The following is a 20,301-nucleotide window of genomic DNA, read 5'->3' as shown; positions in this document are numbered from 1 at the left end:
GTAGGCAGACCTGGGATTCCCGGAGGGTGCAGGGACTGCCGCACTCGTTCTTCTTTGTGACAGGCCCGAAGCAGCTTCCCTGGGGTCCCCAGCCTGCCTCCTCCACAGCTGCTGTGGCCGTGGGTGCTGAGCACGTGCAGCTGCTGCCTGACGCTCCTGGACAGGGAAGGATAGATTTGGGGCATAGTTACTAGGTGTCACTGCCTCCTTTTTTCAGCCTGGCTTTTACAAGTAGTTTTAATTTACTTGACAAACACTTATATGGCATTTCCTTCAATACGCTGGGTACTGAGATGGGTACTGTATTTTTAGGCATTTAACGGGGATAATAGCAGCATCGTTAATAATTACAAATATGATCGATCCATCATATAGACAATACATTTCAGAAGAAGAACATTAAAAAGACTGATAGTAGTAGATATATGCAGCTGTAGTAGAGGAGCTGAAGCCACTGAGTTACCCTGGGGTTCAAAGTCAGAGCAGCATTCCCATCTCTAGGCTGTGTTCTTGTGTGGGAGGGCCTCCTTGGATACCCTTGACAGTAATTCCAGGTACTTGAGCTCACAAAGAAAGTGCCTGGGGCCCTCAGCCCTTTGGTGTGGCTCCCAGGGACACCTGAGTTACTTCCAGAAGTGGCGTGGTGGGTAGAGTGTGAGGGCTGGGCTGGCCTCGCCTCCCCGCCCCTCTCCCCTGTGTGGCTTTTCCTTTCTGTAATTCAACTGATTGCTTTTCCTTCCAAATTGCTGGCTTAAGCTTTATCTTATCTAATTTTATCTCTTCTAGCCTTGCACATCCAGAGCATCATTAGGGCCTGTGCCCATTCGGTCCCTCCCACTTCTGGTCTCCCTCCATGTCCTGAGGGGATAGTGACGGAGTCTGCATAACCTCTGCATCTTCTTGCCTGGGGGGGCAGCTAGGGTGGTGCCTGCAGCCTCTGGAACCTCTCCTTTCTGTGTGCCCCTCAACCTCATGGATATACTGGTGTTTTCTAGGACCTGGCCCTGCTTTCTCTGTCCCTGTCTCTCTCTGCCCACTGGTTTCTGTGACCCACGCCCTTCCCACCCCATTCTGCCCCTTTTGCTCGCTTGCTTTGCTTACCTTCTGTCACATTCACATGCTCACTATTTCTTTTTACTCCAAGCATCTGTTCCTCTAAATCATGAACTGCAGTTGGCATAATTAAATATGTAATGTGTTTATTTTAATATCAATATCTCTTCATACACATATCAGTAAGAGACTTGGCTGTCAGCACTGGGCCAGATCACCGTTTGCAGATGTCCACTCACGCCAGCTCCCCCGTGGGGCATTTCTTATGCACCTCATCCGTTCTCTTTCTCCTTGTCTCTCTTTCTCTCTCTGTGTCTCTTTGTTCTGTGTACATCTCTCTGTATGACCCCCTGGCTTCCTCTCTAACACAAATTGCTCCAATAGGCCGGCACCGTTTCCTTTCTGTAAACCCCAGTTTGTAGGTATCCACAGGCACCCAGGCAAGGGTAGAGGAACCAAAAGCACTTGTTCACGCTTGCTCACACAAGGACCAGTAGAGACCTAGAGCTGCATGCCACGTCTTTATTATCCTTGCTGCCAGCTCCTCTGGTACAGCAGCCCTGTGACAGTTTGGAATTTGAGCCTGGGCACTCTCCCCTGAGTGCATTGGTGACGTAAAGGCAGGAAGGCAGGAGCAATCACAGCCTCCCCTCGCCTGTGGGTCCCAGGTGATCCCCCTCCCCAAATGGATGTAGGGAAGCCAGTTCATCTGCGAAGCATCTGGAGTGGAGTGACAGGAAGCAGAGGATCCAGTATTGGAATAGATTACATGGTATGTGCTTGTCGCTTCCGCTTAAAGGTAAATAAAAATCTATCTTTGGCTTAGAATTCTAGCCTCCTGACCTGGGGGTGAATATTGACTGGCAGGCTTTACCTCCCATGTAGAAAAGGGTTGCATGCCAGGGTTATAAATTAGAGCTCTGCATTGGATGGATCTTCTTAATGTTTTCTGTGGAGTGGAATTAGAACATGTTGTTTCTTTTGAGGTTACAAAAAGCAAACAAGGATCCCTTTCCTCCCAGACTAGTGGGAAGTAGACTAATTACTTGAAATCCTGTTTTATCAGCCATAAAACTGAGATGAAAACTGGGGCCTTTGTGAAGATCTTGATATATCCTAGGCCACAAATTTCTTCCCTGGAAGAGAAAAACCGCATTTTAGGTTTAGATAATTTGGTCACATTTTTTAGGCTGTCCAATGCAAAGGTTAAGTTTCTAGAGTCTTGAATTTTAGCACAGAGGTAACGTCCCTTAACTTTCCCGAGTGAAAATGCTGCCTTCTAGGTGGTGGGGAAGATCGAATTAGCTGTGTATGCCAGCGTGCTTAATATGTGCTCCGTAGATATTAGCGACAGAAGTAGTGGATGTGACTGCTGAGCGCCTGGATGGCTCTTCCGGGCTTGTTGGTTGGTTTTGTTATAATATACAACTGGACCTAAGATAACCCATGTTTGTGCTTCTGTGGACACTGGCGCTTTCAGGGTCTTAACTATATTGTTTTCATCGAAACTTTGAAAGGACTCATGGCTCCAAAAGGGGCTGAAAAGTTTTGAATTTCCTTTTTTCTTTCTTCGCAAAAGATTTTAAAGCTTAAGTCATGTAATTAATAACAGGGGAAGTTAAGAGTCAAAGATTTTTCTCTTACCCTGGTCATTTTTTAAGCTGCACTTGGCATGGGTTGAAGCAAATTTGTGTCTTCTTGACCATTTACTTTTTTTTTTTTTTAACTGAGAGAATAGATTCTATCTCTAATGAAGTAATTGTAAACAGCCTTGTTAACATATGGTACTGATTTTTTCACAGAAGCATTGTTGAAATGCATGGGAACTACCAGGTTAAAAGACATAAAAATAGACAATCCGTATAGTCCAGATGGTATCTCCAAACGAGGGGATCCAAGTGGCATGAGAAACTGTCTAGAGCAGGACTGGCAAACACGGCCCCCAGGCCAACCCGGCCTTATGCTTGTTTTCGTATGGCCTGTGAACTAAGAATGGTGTTTTACATTTTTTAATGTTTGAACAAATATCTGAAGAATAGTAATATCTTGTGACGTATAAAAATGGTACAAAATTCACATTTCAGTTACCATAAGTAAAGTTTGACTGGAACATAGCCACACTCATCCATTTACATATTATCTATGGTTATGTTCCCGCTACAATGGCAGAAATGAGTAGTTGCCTAAGATATTTGCTGTCTGGTCCTTTACAGAAAACGTTTGCCAGTCCTTGGTCTAGATGGTGAGGAATTTTAGTTCTGATATGTGTTAATTGATACATGATTTCGTTTTGAAGTTCAGCTTTTAACTTTCGGTTGTTTTTCTTTCTACTTTTATTTTTTACTAATAAAGACAGAAAGAAGAAAACCGTGGCTGGTTAGTCTCACTGCTTAGACTATCCCTTCTAATGTTTTTGATAATAAAAATTAAAATGCACATGCTAATGTTATTTCAAACAGTATAAGAAAGCAAAACCGGTCTCCTACGTTGTCCCTTACTCCAATTCCTTTACCCAGTGTTTAATAGTTAACATTCCAAAAATGTTCTGTGTTTATACTAGAATATATATTCTTTTCAAAAGCTTTTCTTAAGCTTAGTTTACTAGTAAAAATACTCTTAACCTTTTATTATGAAAAAATTTCAAATATGTACAGCACAAGACAGAAAAGTGTAATGAACCCTGTGTACCCATCATTGAGCTTTCATACTCTTTGTCTTATGGCCAGTCTTATTTAATTTGTGGAATCCATTGCCTGTATTTTGAAGCAAATCTTAGGTATATCATTTTATCTGTGGATATTTCAGTATGTATCTCTAAAAGATAGTAACTTTTAAAAAACATAACCACAGTCTGCTCACACATGAGAAAAAAATAATAATTGCTTAGTGTATATTTGAGCCCTGAGTATTACCTCCCCCTACCCACAGTTGTCTTTTAAATGTCATTGTTTATTTCACTCTGTTTGAATTAGGATACAGGTAGGTTTCACACAGTGTGACTTGGTTGTTGTCCTTTAAGTCGATTTTAATCTGTCTGTTCCCTCTGTCCCTCTTTTATCCTCCTTGCTACTTATTTTTTTTTAAAGAAATGAGGTTATTTGTTAGAGGTTTTATTTACATCCCCATAGTATTGTTTAATATGTTCCTCTGTCCTCTGAATTTCCTGTGAATTTGGTAGTTGGACCTAGAGGCTTACCACATTCAAGTTTTGTTTATTTTATTACTATTTTTTAGCTAGGCTACTTTACTGGTGACACTGAGTCCTTCCAAGAGGAGGCACTTAGTATCTGATTGTCCTTTTTTGTGATGTTAGTACTCATAGGTGTTTAATGTGTAGATCAAGTCATTCCTTATGGGTTGTAAAATGGTGGATACTGTTAGTTCTATGACTTCTTTGCCATTTATTGGCTTAAATGTTTGATTTTTCTCCATATTTTTTCTCTATATTTACCAGTTTTTCAAGTTTTTCTTGTTGTTGTTGTTGTGTTCTTTTTTTTTTTTTGACAGAGTCTCATTCTATCTCCCAGGCTGGAGTGCAGTGGGGCAATCTCAGCTCACTGCAATCTCTGCCTCCAAGGTTCAAGTGTTTCTCGTGCCTTAGCCTCCTGAGTACCTGGAACTACAGGTGCACACCACCACGTCTGGCTAATTTTTGTATTTTTAATAGAGATGGGGTTTCTATTCAACGTTGCCCAGGCTGGTCTCAAACTCCTGACCTCAAGTGATCTGCCCCTCTTGGCCTCCCAGAGTGCTGGGATTACAGGTGTGAGCTGCAGCACCTGGCCTATTTTTGAAGTTTCCAGTTAATATATTAGTACCCTTTAACAGTGAATGATTTGTTTTCTGGTTTTTGTAATTTTTAAAAGTATGATGTATTTGAACATGTTTACTGTGTTCCGCCGAGGTTACTGATGCTCAAGTCGTCCCCCTTGTGGTAGTGTGAACCTTCTCACATTGGTTCCTGTGTCTGTTTGGCATGACCTTGTAGTCTCTGATAGCTTCCTCTCTTTCTGGTACAACAAGATGTTTTGGATTCATCTTACACATTTCTTGCCCTGGATCTGGAATCTGCCATTTTCTTCAAGGAGTCAGTCCTGCTGCTTTTTAGCGGGAGGTAGTATTTCAGAATTAAATTTTGGGTTAAGAGGCACATATCCATAAACAAACAAACAGCTTTTCATAGTAAAAACACATACAGAAAATGCATACAGTACAACACTGATGTAGCCTGGATCAAAAAAGAACACGGCAGAGCAACGCAGGGGTTCCCTTTCTGAACACAGTCGTCTCCCACTTCCCTCAGTCACTACTCAGTGTTTATGGTAATGACTTCCTCGATTTTCTTTCCTGTTTTATCATTGAAGACAAAATACGTCCCTAAGCTGTATAACTTGTTTCTGTCTGTTTTGAATTTTATTTAAATGGATCATGCTTCCTGAATTCTTTTTGTTGTTGTTGTTGTTCAAGACAGAGTCCTGCTCTGTTGCCCAGGCTGGAGTGCAATGGCACGATTTCAGCTCACGCCAACCTCCGCCTCCCGGGCTCAAGCAATTCTCCTGCCTCAGCCTCCCTAGTAACTGGGATTACAGACACCCAACACCATGCCTGACTAATTTCTGTATTTTTATTTTTAGTAGAGACGGTTTCACCATGTAACATGGGGGGTTTCACCATGTTAGCCAGTCTGGCTTTGAACTCCTGATCTCATGATCTGCCCGCCTCGGCCTTCCAAAGTGCTGGGATTACTGGCATGAGCCACCATGCCCGGCCTCCTGAATTCTTTTATATCTTGCTTCTTTCATTCAACATGAGATTCATTCGTTTTCATTTTCTTTTTTTTTTTTTTTTTTTTTTTGTGAGACGGAGTCTCGCTCTGTCGCCCAGGCTGGAGTGCAGTGGCCGGATCTCAGCTCACTGCAAGCTCCGCCTCCCGGGTTCCCGCCATTCTCCTGCCTCAGCCTCCCGAGTAGCTGGGACTACAGGCGCCCACAACCGCGCCCGGCTAATTTTTTTTGTATTTTTAGTAGAGACGAGGTTTCACCGTGGTCTCGATCTCCTGACCTTGTGATCCGCCCGCCTCGGCCTCCCAAAGTGCTGGGATTACAGGCGTGAGCCACCGCGCCCGGCCTCGTTTTCATTTTCTTTGCAATATGATAGTCCGTTGGATGAGTAGACCACAATCTATCCATTCTGCTTTTGATGTACAGTCGGTTGTTTCTAGTTTTGTGCAGTTAAAGAAATGCTGCTAACTTTGTATCTGTCTCTGGTTGCATGGGTGCATGTGTTTTTGAAGGGTATATACATAGAAGTAGAATTGCTGGGTTAGATGCTATGCATGTCTTCTTTGCAAAGTGTCATGCCAGCTGATGTGCTCACCAACAGCGTGTGAGCATTCCTGTTGCCTCACATTCTTGCCCACACCTGGAATTGTCAGACTTTAACATTTTTTGTTAGTCTGTTGATCAAAAGTGATATCTGACTGTGACTTTAGTTTGGGGTTTTTCTCTGATTACCAGTGAGGTTAAACACTTCTCCATATGTTTGAGTACTGGATTTTTTCTCCTTTATGACATTTCTGTTCAAGTTGTTTCAATAAGTCTTTGGTTCATTTTCCCATTGAGTTATCTTTTCTTATTGATTCATAGGCGGTTTTATATGTATTGGATACAGGTTCTGATTGGTTGGGTGTGTTGCGAATTTCTTCTCCCACTCTGTGGCGTATCTTCACTTTCTTTATGGTGTCTTTTGATTAACATAATTTTTTTTTTAAAAACACAAATGCTATTTGTTTGTTTGTTTATTTTTGAGACAGGGTCTCACTCTGTCGTCCAGGCTAGAGTGTAGTGGCATGATCTGAGCTTTACTCCCAGATTATGCCTCCCAGTTTCAAGCGATTCTCCTGTCTCAGCCTCCTGAGTAGCTGGGATTACAGACGTGTGCCACCATACCTAGCTAATTTTTTTTTTTATGATAGAGATGGGGTTTCACCATGTTGGCCAGGCTGGTCTCGAACTCCTGACCTCAAATGATCCACTCGCCTCGGCCTCCCAAAGTGTTGGGATTACAGGCGTGAGCCACCATGCCCGGCCACAAGTACTTTTTAAAGTCTTATTGTAGGATGTCTTCCTCTACTCTGTTAGGATATGTGGTATATAGTAAAGATTTCAAATATAGTAATTATGTACTATTTAGTATTATATGCAACTTATATATGAACTTTTAAAAAAAGTCTTGTATCTTTGTCTTTCTGTTTAAATTTTCTTTAAAAAAACTGACATCAAAGAAATAATAGTGTCACATTGTTTGCACCTTACTTTTTCACATATAATTGTATTCTGGGGTTCTTTCTACATTATCCATATGCCAGTCTGCTTCATTCTTTGTCTTGGTGGCATGATATATATATATGTATTTTTTGAGATGGAGTTTTGCTCTTGTCACCCAGGCTGAAGTGCAATGGCATGATCTCAGCTCACTGCTACCTTCGCCTCCTGGGTTCAAGCGATTCTCCAGCCTCAGCCTCCCAGGTATCTGGGATTGCAGGTGCACACCACCATGCCTGGCTAATTTTTGTAGTTTTAGTAGAGATGGGGTTTCACCATGTTGGCCTGGCTGGTCTCAAATTCCTGATCATGGCTGATCCACTTGCCTCGGCCTCCCAAAGTGCTGGGATTGCAGGCGTGAGCCACTGTGCATGGCCGGCATGGTATTCCATTGACAGAATTAAGGTTGTTTTTCTTGTCCTGTTAAAATTGTGCTGCGAAAAACTCTTATACATAATCTTGACGTAATTTTGTGAGTACATCTATAAAGCAAATTCTAAACGTGGGAACTTCTGGGTCAAACAATTTGATTGTTTTAAGTATTAATAGACATTAATATTTACTCCCAGTTAATTCATGTAAAATAGCAGTTCTTACAGCCTAAATTAGGAGGTCTAATTGGTGATATTCGGATAAATTATCTGGATATGAAGTAATTTTTTTTAGGTCTAACCTGTATGAATGACAATATGATTACAGTATTTTCAAAAGATTGACACTTAGCCATTCTCCATGTTTCAAAGGAATAAATGCTAATTTAGCCAAATAATAGTGTGGAGCAAATTTTGTGGGAGAGCCTGCGCTTGTGTGGAGCAAATCCCCTGTCGTGTTGTGAAATGGGCACGGAGAAGCCTGTTCTAGTGACCGTCGATGCTCTTTGTGACAGCTTATGTGAGGGCTCTTGGGCTCCTGAGTCTTCCTCCTCCCCAAATGGGGGACTCTGTCCGGTCTTTTGGATCTTTGATTTTATTCAAATGGAAATGCTTTTTCTCTCTCATTCCAGTAATTCTTTTGAGTATATCTGTTTTTTCTTCAAGTGTTTCCTGAGCGCTGTGTTCTGGGGAATAGTGAGGAAGGTGGAGTGTTCACTGTGCCATCCGCTGTTTGTCTTCAAGCGGATTACCGTTGCGTAGGGGGAGCTGTTGATGTAGTGTATTTGTATAACGGTCTTTTACCATAAGTGGGTGTTACTCCCTCCAGTACATCATTTAAATCAAGGCAGCTGAGACAATCACAGAAGACTACGTATTTTATGATTCCATTAATATGAAAGTCCCAAATAGGGAACTCTATAGAGGCAGAAAGTAAGATCAATGATTGTTTCGGGCAGGGGAGAGTGGGGTGATAGGGAGGTGATAGCTAAAAGATATGGGGTTTCTTTTTGAGGTGATAAAAATGTTCTAAGATTGACCATGGTGCTGGTTGTTTATATCTGTGAATATGTTAAAAGCCATTAAATTGTGTACTTTAAATGGATTGCATGGTATATGAATTATGTTTCAATGAAGCTGTTACAAAACATTAAACAACGACAAAAAAATACAGTTTTTTTTCTCAGTTATCTCAGTTTTTCCCTATAGGTTTCATATTTACTTTAATGAATGGATGATAAAGAGTTGTCTGATCTGGGCTGGATGCAGTGGCTCATGCCTGTAATCCCAGCACTTTGACAGGCCGAGGAAGGCAGATTGCTTGAGCCCAGGAGTTTGTGACCAGCCTGGGCAACATATGGAGACTTCGTCTCTACAAAAATAAAATAATTAGCAGGGCATGGTGGTGTGTGGCTGTAGCACCAGCTACTCAGGAGGCTGAGGTGGGATGATCACTTGAGCCCAGGAGTTCAAGGCTGCGGTGAGCTATGACTGGGCCACTGCATTCCAGTCTGGGCAACAGAGCAAGACCCTGTTGCTTAAAATAAATAAATAAATAAAAAATTCAAGAATTCTTAGGTCTGGATGTAGGGTTAGATGCCAGTTAGATATAAGTGAAATAGCCAGTTTACTTACCAATAGACAAGAAAGTAGTCTTTTGTGATTCCCTTCTCCACTAAATACGAATCAGTGCTACTCAGGGGCTCTTTAAAGGAGTTGGCCGGGCGCGATGACTCACGCCTGTAATCCCAGCACTTTGGGAGGTCGAGGCAGGCAGATCACCTGAGGTCAGGAGTTGGAGACCAGCCTGACCAACATGGAGAAACCCTGTCTCTACTAAAAATACAAAATTAGCTGGGCGTGGTGGCACACGCCTGTAATCCTAGCTACTCGGGAGACTGAGGCAGGAGAATCACTTGAACCCGGGAGGCGGAGGTTGTGGTGAGCTGAGATCGCGCCATTGCACTCCAGCCTGGGCAACAAGAGCAAAATTCCGTCTCAATAAAGAGAGAGAGAGAGAGAGAGAAGAGAGAGAGGAGAGAGAGAGAGAGAGAAGAGAGAGAGGAGAGAGGAAGAAGAAGAAGAAAAAGAAAGAAAGAAAGAAAGAAAGAAAGAAAGAAGTCAATCAGTACCATAAGAAAGGACAAAAAACAAACCCAAAGCAAAACCAAAAACTCCCCACAAACCAGCCTCCCCTAACCCTTTTAACTCAAAGCTTTGTAATGTCTCTGAATTTGTAGTTAAGATTTTAAAGAGTACTATTTCTCATGCCCCATCCCCCAACCCATTTCGGGAGTAAACCTTTTCTGTCGGGGTGAGGAGAAAGTGGGTAAAGGACTTTCGCATTTACAGTTGAGTTAGTATTTGTTGTTCTCCAAGTGTGAAGGATTCGGGGCCTTCTCTTTGGTAGGTGGATGGGAATCAGTTGGTATTTATTGGGTTCTTAATGCCTGCCTGTCCTTGTGTAAGACACTCTGGCGGTACCCAGGAATACATCAACCAGCTGAGACAAACGTGAAGAATAATTATTGTCCTCATAATAGCTAACATTTATTGATTGCTTACTATGTGCTAAGGCTCTAGATTTTAAAGTTGTTGTAAAAGCAGGAACGAAGTCTGTGACAGGCACCATTGTCTTGTTTAGCTGTCACAATCACAGTGGCAGAGGTACTCTCATTATTTGACAGGTGGGGAAACTGAGATTTAGAGAGCTAAGATACCTCGTCCAGGGTCACATGGCTGGTACAGGGTAGATTCATACCCAGATCGGCCTAACAGATCTGAACTTTTTCTTGTTGGGGGAGAGGGGCAATGGAATTGTTAACATTTTCATTGCACAAATAATGCAAATTAGGCAAGGAAAAGCACAAAGAAGAAAATCATCATCATCCATATTTCCACACACAGATTTGCCCATCTTTAATGTTTCTGTGTGTTTCCTTCTAGTTTGTGTTTTTATGCCTTCTGGTTTATTTTTATATCCAGTCAACCTCTGTCAGCCCATCAGTGAAGGCCATTGCTAATTCATTAAAAGACCTTGGGACTGAGGACGTACAAGTCATAATCAGGGTATTTCATGGACTGGGGATTGGGGGTGGGGGAAGGACGCAGATCTGACAAATTCATGCCGTGGTCTAACTCAGAGAGGGTCATCTTGTCCCAAAGTGTTCCCTCAGTCTTTCTCTGCTTCCCCAATTATTAAGACTGTCTTGTGAAATAATTAAAAATATCTATGAAGGGGCAAATTTTGCAGCACATACAATTATAGAAATTATGTAGTACAATATGGACAAATGCAGGGCTAACAATAATTTTTAGGGCTTTCACAGATGGGCAAGGTGGGGGGTAGGGACTGGCTGGAGGCAAAGAGAAGGCTTCCTGAGACAGAGGGGACTGGGGCTGGCTCCCACCCAGATGAAAACCTGCAAATCTGGGAGAGAAAGCTTCATGCACTATGAAAAGGTCACAAGAACCTCCAGTCCTGGGATGATGCAGGCAGGGGAAAAATCAGATGGGACTTTCCCCAGTGAGTCATGAATCATTTGCCTGGTGATTGGTGGGAGTCACCTGTGTGTTGTGCCTGTTCCCAGTGGGAGGTTAGAGCTCCATCTCTGAATTAATATCAAAAGAAGAGCTGTCTTTACAAATCAATATGCTTCTCATAAGGGGATGACATATTTAGATGCAGAGGTTGGTGTAGCGAATGGGACGGTTTGAGGGTAGTGGGGCATCTGGGTTAAAGGCCCTGATGTTCTATAGACTTGGGTTTGAATCTGATCTGTGCTACCCTCAAGCACTGTCACCTGGCAAGTTGCTTAGTCCCTCATTTGAGGAAGTGGGGCCACTGGAGCTCCTACCTTATAGGCTTACAGGTGGTTGGGAGGATTAAATGAGATGAGCACATGCGGCATTTAGTCCAGTGCCTGGCAGAGAATAAGTGCTCCATAGGGATTAGCTAATGTTTTATAGAATTTTATAATTCTAAAGGGGAGGAAAGATGGCTATTAAGGTTGGAGAACTATGGATCCTTCCCATTGTATTCACAAAGAAAACTATGCCATGAGGCTTTTTTGGCAAGTCACTTTAACTTTTTGGGCCTAGGTTTTCTTAACCGTGAGATGCTGGATGGTTCTAAATGATCTTTCACATTCTGCCCATGACTATAATCCTATGATTCTGCAGTTTTAAAGAGCATCTTAATGTATACAAAGTACTTGCCAGAATATTTTGTTCGTTGATCCTCCCCGCAACGTTGATGGGCCGATGATGATTCCTGCCATTTTCCCAGCCCAGGCAGCAGGGCTGGCAGACACTTAATGACTTTCCCTCACAAGGCCGTGGAGCTCGTGAGACAGTGTAAGGCCAGGTTCTCTTTACCCACACGTGGTGTGTAAAACGGATGTACCTCGATTGGGCTTTTGCCCCTGTCATGAAACTGAGCCCAAAGGAGGTTCTTAGAGGAGCTGGGTGAGGATTTCAGGAGAGGTGATTCCCAGGGGAGCTTCAGGCCAGGACTGTCAGAGTAGAACAGTAATTTATGGGCTTCTGACAGCTTGAAAAGGTCATGGTGTTCTTCTTTACTTATAAATGAAAACAAAGTAATTTGGGGGTCAGGGAAAGACGAGAGGGCTTGTGCAGAATGACCTCAAAATCCCTGGTGGTTATCATGTAAAAATTCGATTTGTTTGATGCAATTAGCCAAACCTGGACACTTTCTTCTCCTTCTCAAAGCAATTGGGATTCAGGGCACAGGATTAAACAGAGTTGGGGCAGGGGGCAGGGAGGAGGCGCTCCGGCAACTGTGGGAAGTCCAGATTGTTTCTATTGTGCGCGCTGATGTAATTCTTTTTCTGCAAGCCCTCTGTGGTTTATCACTTTCCCTTCATGCACCCTTCTTGTAAAGCAATTACAAAATCATGGGAAAATAGGCAGTGACAGTGTGAATCAGTGCCTTTTGGAATGGAGAACTGATACAGACTGAGCTTCAGTTTGCAGAGGGTTGAAGAATGTCTAAGGCTCATGGATGGGGGAAGGAGAGGTGACAAGGGATCACAGATATTGTATATTGGGCCTCTTTGGCCAGGCCCTCCAGCCCCCGAGGCCCTTCTACGCTGCTTACTGGCTGCACGAGGGCTGTGGCTGTGGCTGTGGCCGTGGCCATGGCAGCTGAGCTTGTAATTTAGATGTTACCACTGCTCAGCTATGAAAAGTCAGGATCAGGCAGCTCTGTCCTAGTGCTGGGAGGGAGATGTGGGCCCTGGGGGAACTGGCAGCTGGATTTAGAGTGTGACCGATTCCAGGAACCCAACAGAGCCGCAATAGGGCCCTCCTTACCTCAGTGGGTCGGAATTTGGGGTGGGGGTTCCCCAGACCAAACTGTTCAGACTTTTCTGTATTAACACTGAGTCTATGGTCATTAGCGATCAGGATTCTGATTAATCTCTGTCCTTATTTTAGAGTAGCTTTTGGTTTAGGGTTCTGGTGACCAACTGGTCACAACCATAATTTAGCTTCTGAAAGGCCATAAGAGTCAGAATTTGGCTAGCGGGGATGGGAGGTCATTTCCACAGCGATCCTGCTGCATTTATAATTAGGCATTTCCCTTGCATTTACTTTTGCCCCTTGTCTCCTACTCCAAGCCACCCCCATTTCCTTGAATGTTGAATGTTTTGGGCTGCTAGGCTCAACTTACCAGCCTGGTCCCATTTCTGTGATTATTACTAACTGCATTGCATCATACACAGCAAAGCAAGTGGTTGGAAAATAGACCTGCGTCCTGGTAGTGGGCAAGAGACTCAACTCTCCTGAATCTGTGTTTTTACTTTTAGATGGGAGCTGTAAAATATCCAGCCCAGTATAACATTGGCTGGATGTAAAACAGCCTAGTATACAACATGGGCTTTGTAAAGTGAGATGTGCTGTTGGAAAGTGGTTTGTAGTAAATTGTATTATTACATACTATACTTATATAGTACTGAACATTGGCCCAAGGAGTTTTTATTTTGTTACTCCTTTTTGATCTCATCAACCGTGCCATGCAAAACAAGAGGCAGGAACTGTGGATCATCCCCTTTCTCTCATTTTAGAAATGAGGGAAATGGAGGCTCATGGATGTTGAGTGACTTCTCCAGGATTATTTGCTGAATAAATGTCAAAATCAGCAGTACAACTAGGTGTCTGGAGTCTTAGTCCAGTGCACCTGTCATTGTGTGCTGGGTGCAAGGCAGTAAGGCTCACTGGTTGTGGCCCTAAGTGTTCCCCTGCCTTTGCCTGCTTGCCCCCCATTCATTTGTTCATCAGCTATTATGAGAGCAGCTATAAGCCAGGCCCTGTGTTAGGAATGCTGCTAATGAGGGCAACAGGGCTTTTGCTCTCTTGGAGCCTGTCGTCTAGTAGGGGAGACAGACTTAAAAAAATATTATGGCATCAATTGGTTCTCTTTATTTCCTGCATCCTGTGAACGTGCAAAGGCCCAGAGTGGAGAGCGACCTGGTCCCCTCATCTTGGACTTTGTCTTATTTTCTCTTTCCGTCTAGAAAGTTGTGAGTCAGCTCTTTAGATGGGTGCTTCAGGGTTCTGCCTTCCTGTATTTGAGGCTTTGTGGACGTGGTCGTTGGAGACCATGGAGGTTGCGTTTGTGTGGGCTGAAGAGAATTGAGGAAGAAAAGAGGCAGGGAAGTTTCTCCAAGGAGGCACATTTTGAACCCGCTGTTAACGATAATGGCAGTGGCCCTTTGGAGGCAGCTGCCTCTCTCACTGACTGTCATGGCCCAACCATGGAGCACTGGCAATTTTCACTGAGACTGCACCTTCTGTTTGTGATGTTTTAGTTCAGGTTTACGTTATCTGAGTAGAACTGGAAACAAGGCTACGATAAGTCCTGCCTATACCCCTCTAACATCGTTTCCCCACCAGAAGTTTTCCCCTGAGGATGTATTAAATGCCGACTACTTCCTTGGAATTGCTGGATAGCCTTTCCAGCGTGAGCAACAGGGACAGCTCCAGAAGAGTGGCATGTCAGGCCAGGGAGGATTATCCCAGATTTTACAGCTGGGTAGGTGGAAGGCAGGTCTGGCTTGTCTCCACTTCCACCAAGGAGTAGAGGTGATTTGCACATTTCTCCGTGGTTTTGTTTACTTTTTTCTCTCTTGGTCCTTTGGTTCTTTCTGCCTGTGTCTTTTCTTTGTTCTTTCTCTTTGCACCTTTCTCCCCTGAAAGATCACTCAGCAGAATGGTTAGAAAGAAACATGTTAAATGTACTACCTTTGTGGCTTAGTTGATGGTGCACGAAATAACTGAAGAAGAAAACATACCTTGGCTTTGCAGATTGTTCCTCCTGGAGAGTTGAATTTTCCAGAGTGCTGAAGCTGAATTTTATCCATTGTAAGCAGCAAAGCTTTTTTTAAAAAAATTATTTTTAAAGAATCAATTTTGGAAGGAAATTCTCTGAAAATACATTACACATTTAACTACCTTCAGAAGCAGCCAGCTAAGAATTTAACCCGACATTCTCTCCGTCATGCAGAGTCACTGTTAGGAACATTCTGCTGTGCTAGAGTGGTGGTACCTTCATGTTGCTTGCCCCTACAGGTGGTGGCTCCAGAATCTTAAGACTTCTCTGATTCTTCTTTCTGGTCCTGTCCCATCTGGTCCCCCCAAACCCTGACCCCTTAGACTGTTAGGTATTACTTCTGCTTGTATTATCTCTCCCTTTCTGATTTGTGTGTTAAGAAACAAGAGAGCAATTTATTTAGAAATATAAGAACAACGTCTGCCATGTAGTGGTTCTTCTTGTAGATACTGCAGTAGTTTGCATAAACGTTCCCATTTAATGCCCACACAGATCTATGAGGGGAGTAGCGTTGTGATCCTTATTTTACAGAGGCAGACGCTGAATGGTAGAGAAGATGACCACATATTCTCCTTGTCTGGAATACGGGAAATGAATTCAGCATCATTCATTGGGGGCTTCTATAGTACTGTTAAACATCATTAGTTAAAAATAATTGATGTTGGGGGTGTTGAGCAGTAACGGAAGAGTTTGAAAAATAGAATATTCTCATACTCTGGTTATGTACAGGGCTTCACAAATCTTTGTGTTGTTTTACAGCACTTAATGGGCATTAAGAATGAGAGAAACAGTTTGCAAATTAGATCAGAATGCAGATGCCATCTTCTCACTGCTGCTGTGGGGTTTAGCTCTACAGATCAGAGGACGGCTGAGTATAGGAGGCATTTTCTGTTTGTCACGTACTGATGTCACAATACTTTGTATTCTTTTATGTGGTCGAATTGCCTCAAACTTGGATGTGCTTTCATTTAAATCCATTTACATTGCTTTTGTCCAATGGGAATGATTTCCATATGAATTTGAATTTACATACTCATAGGCCCTTGAGACCATGTGGATATAGTGAACCCAACTCTAGGTAGACTTGGGCTCTGGTTTTGCCTCAGCCACTGACTTGTTGACTTGCCGTAGGGCCCTGAATAGAAACGATTACTTTAATGGACTTAGCACTCCTCAGCTGTAAAATGAGGCAGGAAATCTGATGTGACGTCTAGTTGGGGACATTCTAGAAGATTCCGTATTGTATCTCAAATGACTGTTCAGAGACACAGTCTTTAGGTGCTCACTCTAGAGAGGACTGTGATGAGCATAAAGCATAATAACGTAAATCCTAACTTATAAGATTCTTTAAAAGTTGACTTTTGAGGGTATTATACTTGCTCATATTTTAAATATTTAAAAACAATTTTTTTTCTTTCATATTCACCATTGGCTTTTCAAGTATGCACAGAAGTGGTATGCAGCTTGTTTCATACCAATTTATATCATAAAATCTAAGTTGATAGGTGTTCTCTTAATGATGTTCTTTTTTTTTAAAAATGACCTGTTGAGTTTTTAATTCCAAATCTACTTTAAAATACATTTAAATATGTTCACATCTTATAGCATCAAACAAGTTCTTTTATAGCAACTTCAAAAACCATAGGTGATGAAGGCAGAAAGTGTATCTCTTAATGATGTTCTTATACTGCCTGTTCACCTTGGCCCTTTAGCTTTAGTAAATTAGAGAGTATAGGGGAAAGGTCTTTTTCCCTTCAAATACTCAAAGGATCATGTGTTCTCCTGAACAGTTCTGCAAATCCATATAGGACAAAAGGAGAATAAGGATTTAAAGTGAAAGATTTCAGTCAGCTGCTGAGCTGCTGGGAGGAAGAGATGGTGTGTGGTGCTAACCTGTCCCTGATTGCCCCTCATAAAAAGCGAATTGTCTCTCCCCATGCTGGCTCTCTTGGAAGAGACTGATGGGAGAGAGAGTGAGGAGAGCTGGGGATGCCCTTCTAGAATGCTGACCAGGGAGCAGTAGGGCTGGCTGGCCTTCAAGATCCCTTTCTACACATGGAGGCTGAACCACTGAAATAGAGCACCTGGATCAGGCAGTGCAGAGGAACAGTGCGGTTCTCCTCTGTGGTGTGAAATTACCCTGGCACCACTGAGCGGGGTTGAACAGCACTGATCCCTCCTGTCAACCCAGGTCTAGGTCTCGCTCCCTCAGCACCATGCGTGGCAGCCCTGGAGGCTCCGTGAATCTCTCACCCTGCATTCCTTGACTTTTCATGAACTGTTGGCCTTCCTGTGTAAGTGGGTCAGGCAATTGTGTGACCTGCTCACTGCCAGTTTCTTCTTTGAGTAGATGTTTATTTCATGGGTCATTTTGAAGATTCTCCGTGGGTGTGCAACATGGTTTTAGAATGTTGGGTAATTTCTCAAGTGTTCTTTGAGATTGATGGCTTCTCAGTTGTCGTTGCAGTCAGTCACTGTAGACTTGAGTTTCTCTCTTGCTGTCTTCATTTAATTGCTCCATATCTGAGGAAAACGACGTGAAAAATCCCTAGACCCATAGGAGCCCTGAGAAGTGGTGACAGGGAATGCTTGGGGGACAAAACAGATTTTTAGAGTTATGGGTATTTTAATTAAAAAAAGAGAGACCCAGAAGGGTTTTTTTTTTTTTTTTTTTTTTTTACTTAAATGAGCAATTATATCCTTAACTTGGGGATGGAAATATGTTCTGGAATTTGTTTAGTCAGCTCCCTCTGAAATAAATAAAATTACAGTGATGATATCATTCTTGTTTAAAATGTTTGAAAAGGTATCAAGACAAAGTGATTAAGGCCTAACTGTTTGCCAAATTTTCTTTAAAGCTCCATTTTTGGGGGATTTCTATGCCAAAAAACATCTTAAACTGATGAACATATAGTTCTCCATACTTGTATTGGCTGGTTTTTAATTAGATGACTGTTTTCATAGTGGAAGAAATACATTTAGGTTGGGCCTAAGCCCCAGGGTGCCAGATTTCAATCCCAGAAAAAAATCTCTCTCAGTTTAGTGCTAATGTGCACTTAAATAGCACAGGTGTGAGTGCTTTTCCCTGGCCAAGGTCACACGTGACTTTCCAGAGGGCTGATTGGTTATGGGGTTGGCAGGATTAAGGTCAGGTTCCCCGGCTTGCCCTCCACCCAGAGGAGCCAGGACTCTCAGGCTCCCTGTAAGGGAGGAAGTTACCCAGATCATGAGCCTGTTTTGTCTGGGTCAGACTGACTTGAGCCGCAGGGAGTTGGGTACAGAAGCCTGTGTTGCTGCTGGGCATGACCCGACGTTCGTCTTGTACCCACTCTCTCCTTCCTTTTGTGAGTCACCAGCTCACACATCTACATGCTTGTAAATGAGCTATGAGGGAGGTATCAAGTATATGCTACCTACTGTGGTAGGTGCTGGGAAGGATGAACCATGCATTTTCCTAAACCCACACTTCGAGGCTTACAAAGATAAAATCTCGTGGCTCTTTGCCGTCCTTTTCTCAAGAACCTTCACTGGCTCTCTTTTTAGTTAGTAAAGAAGGTCCAAAGCAAAAGAAAGAAAATACAAGGTGTGAAGGCTGGACTCCTACCTAACACACCTGTCCATTCCAGACAAGCTGGTCTTGCCTCCTCCTCCATCTCCCGCCTGTGTGTGTGGCTGTGTCGTTCCTGTGTAGCAGCTGACAGGGAGGTCTTTCACTTGACTCCATGGGGAATGGCGGAGTTCTGCCAGGTACCCTTCCTGCCTCATCTGTGACTGCTTGTCTTCCCCTGGGGCTATAGCTTGAGTACTAGGTGGTATTTTCAGTCTTGTCTTTGCCCTGAGGATGCAGAGGTACTCTCTGGCCATCCCATTCCTGACCTGTGCCCAGGCCCCCTCTTCCCTCTGGGGGTGGATCCCACTGGTACAGGCAACTCAGTGCAGTGCCCTGGAAGATGGCAAACCTGGGGCATCTCTGGTCTCTGCCACTGTCCCCCAGTTTGTGTGGAGGGGCTCTATGCTTGAGGGATTATTTTACTGTGGATCCCACTGGTACAGGCAACTCAGTGCAGTGCCCTGGAAGATGGCAGACCTGGGGCATCTGTGGTCTCTGCCACTGTCCCCCAGTGTGTGTAGAGGGGCTCTATGCTTGAGGGATTATTTTACTGTGGCTTACCTCCTTGGTGTTTTCTCCAACTTGGAGCTCAGGTGAGAATGCTCAGGCCTTGGTTGACACCTCTGCATTGTCCCAGAGGTGTAAGGGCTGGGTCGGAAGCTGTGCTACCAGAAGCCATGCTGCCCTTTTCACCAGCTTCTTCTGTTTCTCTTCTTGACATAGACCATTTCCCTTTCTTTCTTTCTTTTTGAGACAGAGTCTCACTCTGTTGCCCAGCCTGGAGCGCAATTGTACAATCTCAGCTCACTGCAACCTTCGCCTTCCGGGTTCAAGCAATTCTCCTGCCTCAACCTCCCGAGTAGCTGGGATTAAAGACTGGTACCACCACGCCCGGCTAATCTTTGTAATTTTAGTAGAGACAGGGTTTTACCATGATGGCCAGGCGGGTCTCAAACTCCTGACCTCAAGTGATCCGCCTGCCTCGGCCTCCCAAAGTGCTGGGATTACAGGACATTTCCCTTTCTTGTTTGATTTCTTCTGGTATCTTCTTTCTTTCTCTTTGGACCTTCTTTCCTATCTCATATTATTTTGCTTGGCATTGTAGTAGAAAGATAACATGTTACCACTTTACCCTCCAGTCTGAACTTGGAACTGCTGCCATACACTAAAATAATTTACTATTCTTAAGGATTTCCTTCCATCCTAAACTACAAACCTTTTCAGGTCAGGAACTACATTTTATTTTGTGTGTTCCCACTGTACCTTCACCTGCTGAGTGCTTAATAAATCCAGGACAGAACTGAAGGCAGGCTGAGCCTGTATAGGAGAGCAGTTGCTTTCAAGTTATGTTAAAAACTCCTGGGCGGGAGCATTAAAAAATTACTCATAGATACAAATCCAGCTACCTGCACGTGCGTGAAAGCAGGGAACTAGAGCCACTATCATGCAGTGACTTCAGCTTAGAAAACAAAAGGTTACTTGAAAGTAATGCTGTTTTACTTATGTCTAACCTATTCTAGTTGACACACTTACTCAGAATGGTCTTACTACCAATTAGTGGAGCGTGTTAGTGAAGTTTGTAATAAGGTCCTA

General features: G+C 43.3%; 1 protein-coding gene across 4 annotated transcripts in view; it reads left to right on the top strand.

The window, feature by feature from the left end:
- Positions 1–20,301, top strand: part of CACNA1D (calcium voltage-gated channel subunit alpha1 D) — a 326,868-nt gene that overhangs the window by 40,312 nt on the left and 266,255 nt on the right. The window lies entirely within an intron of this gene.

Source organism: Theropithecus gelada, chromosome 2, assembly GCF_003255815.1.
Source record: "Theropithecus gelada isolate Dixy chromosome 2, Tgel_1.0, whole genome shotgun sequence".
Lineage (NCBI taxonomy): Eukaryota > Metazoa > Chordata > Mammalia > Primates > Cercopithecidae > Theropithecus > Theropithecus gelada.
Note: the sequence above shows the minus strand (reverse complement) of the source record. Positions and strands in the feature narration are given on the sequence as shown.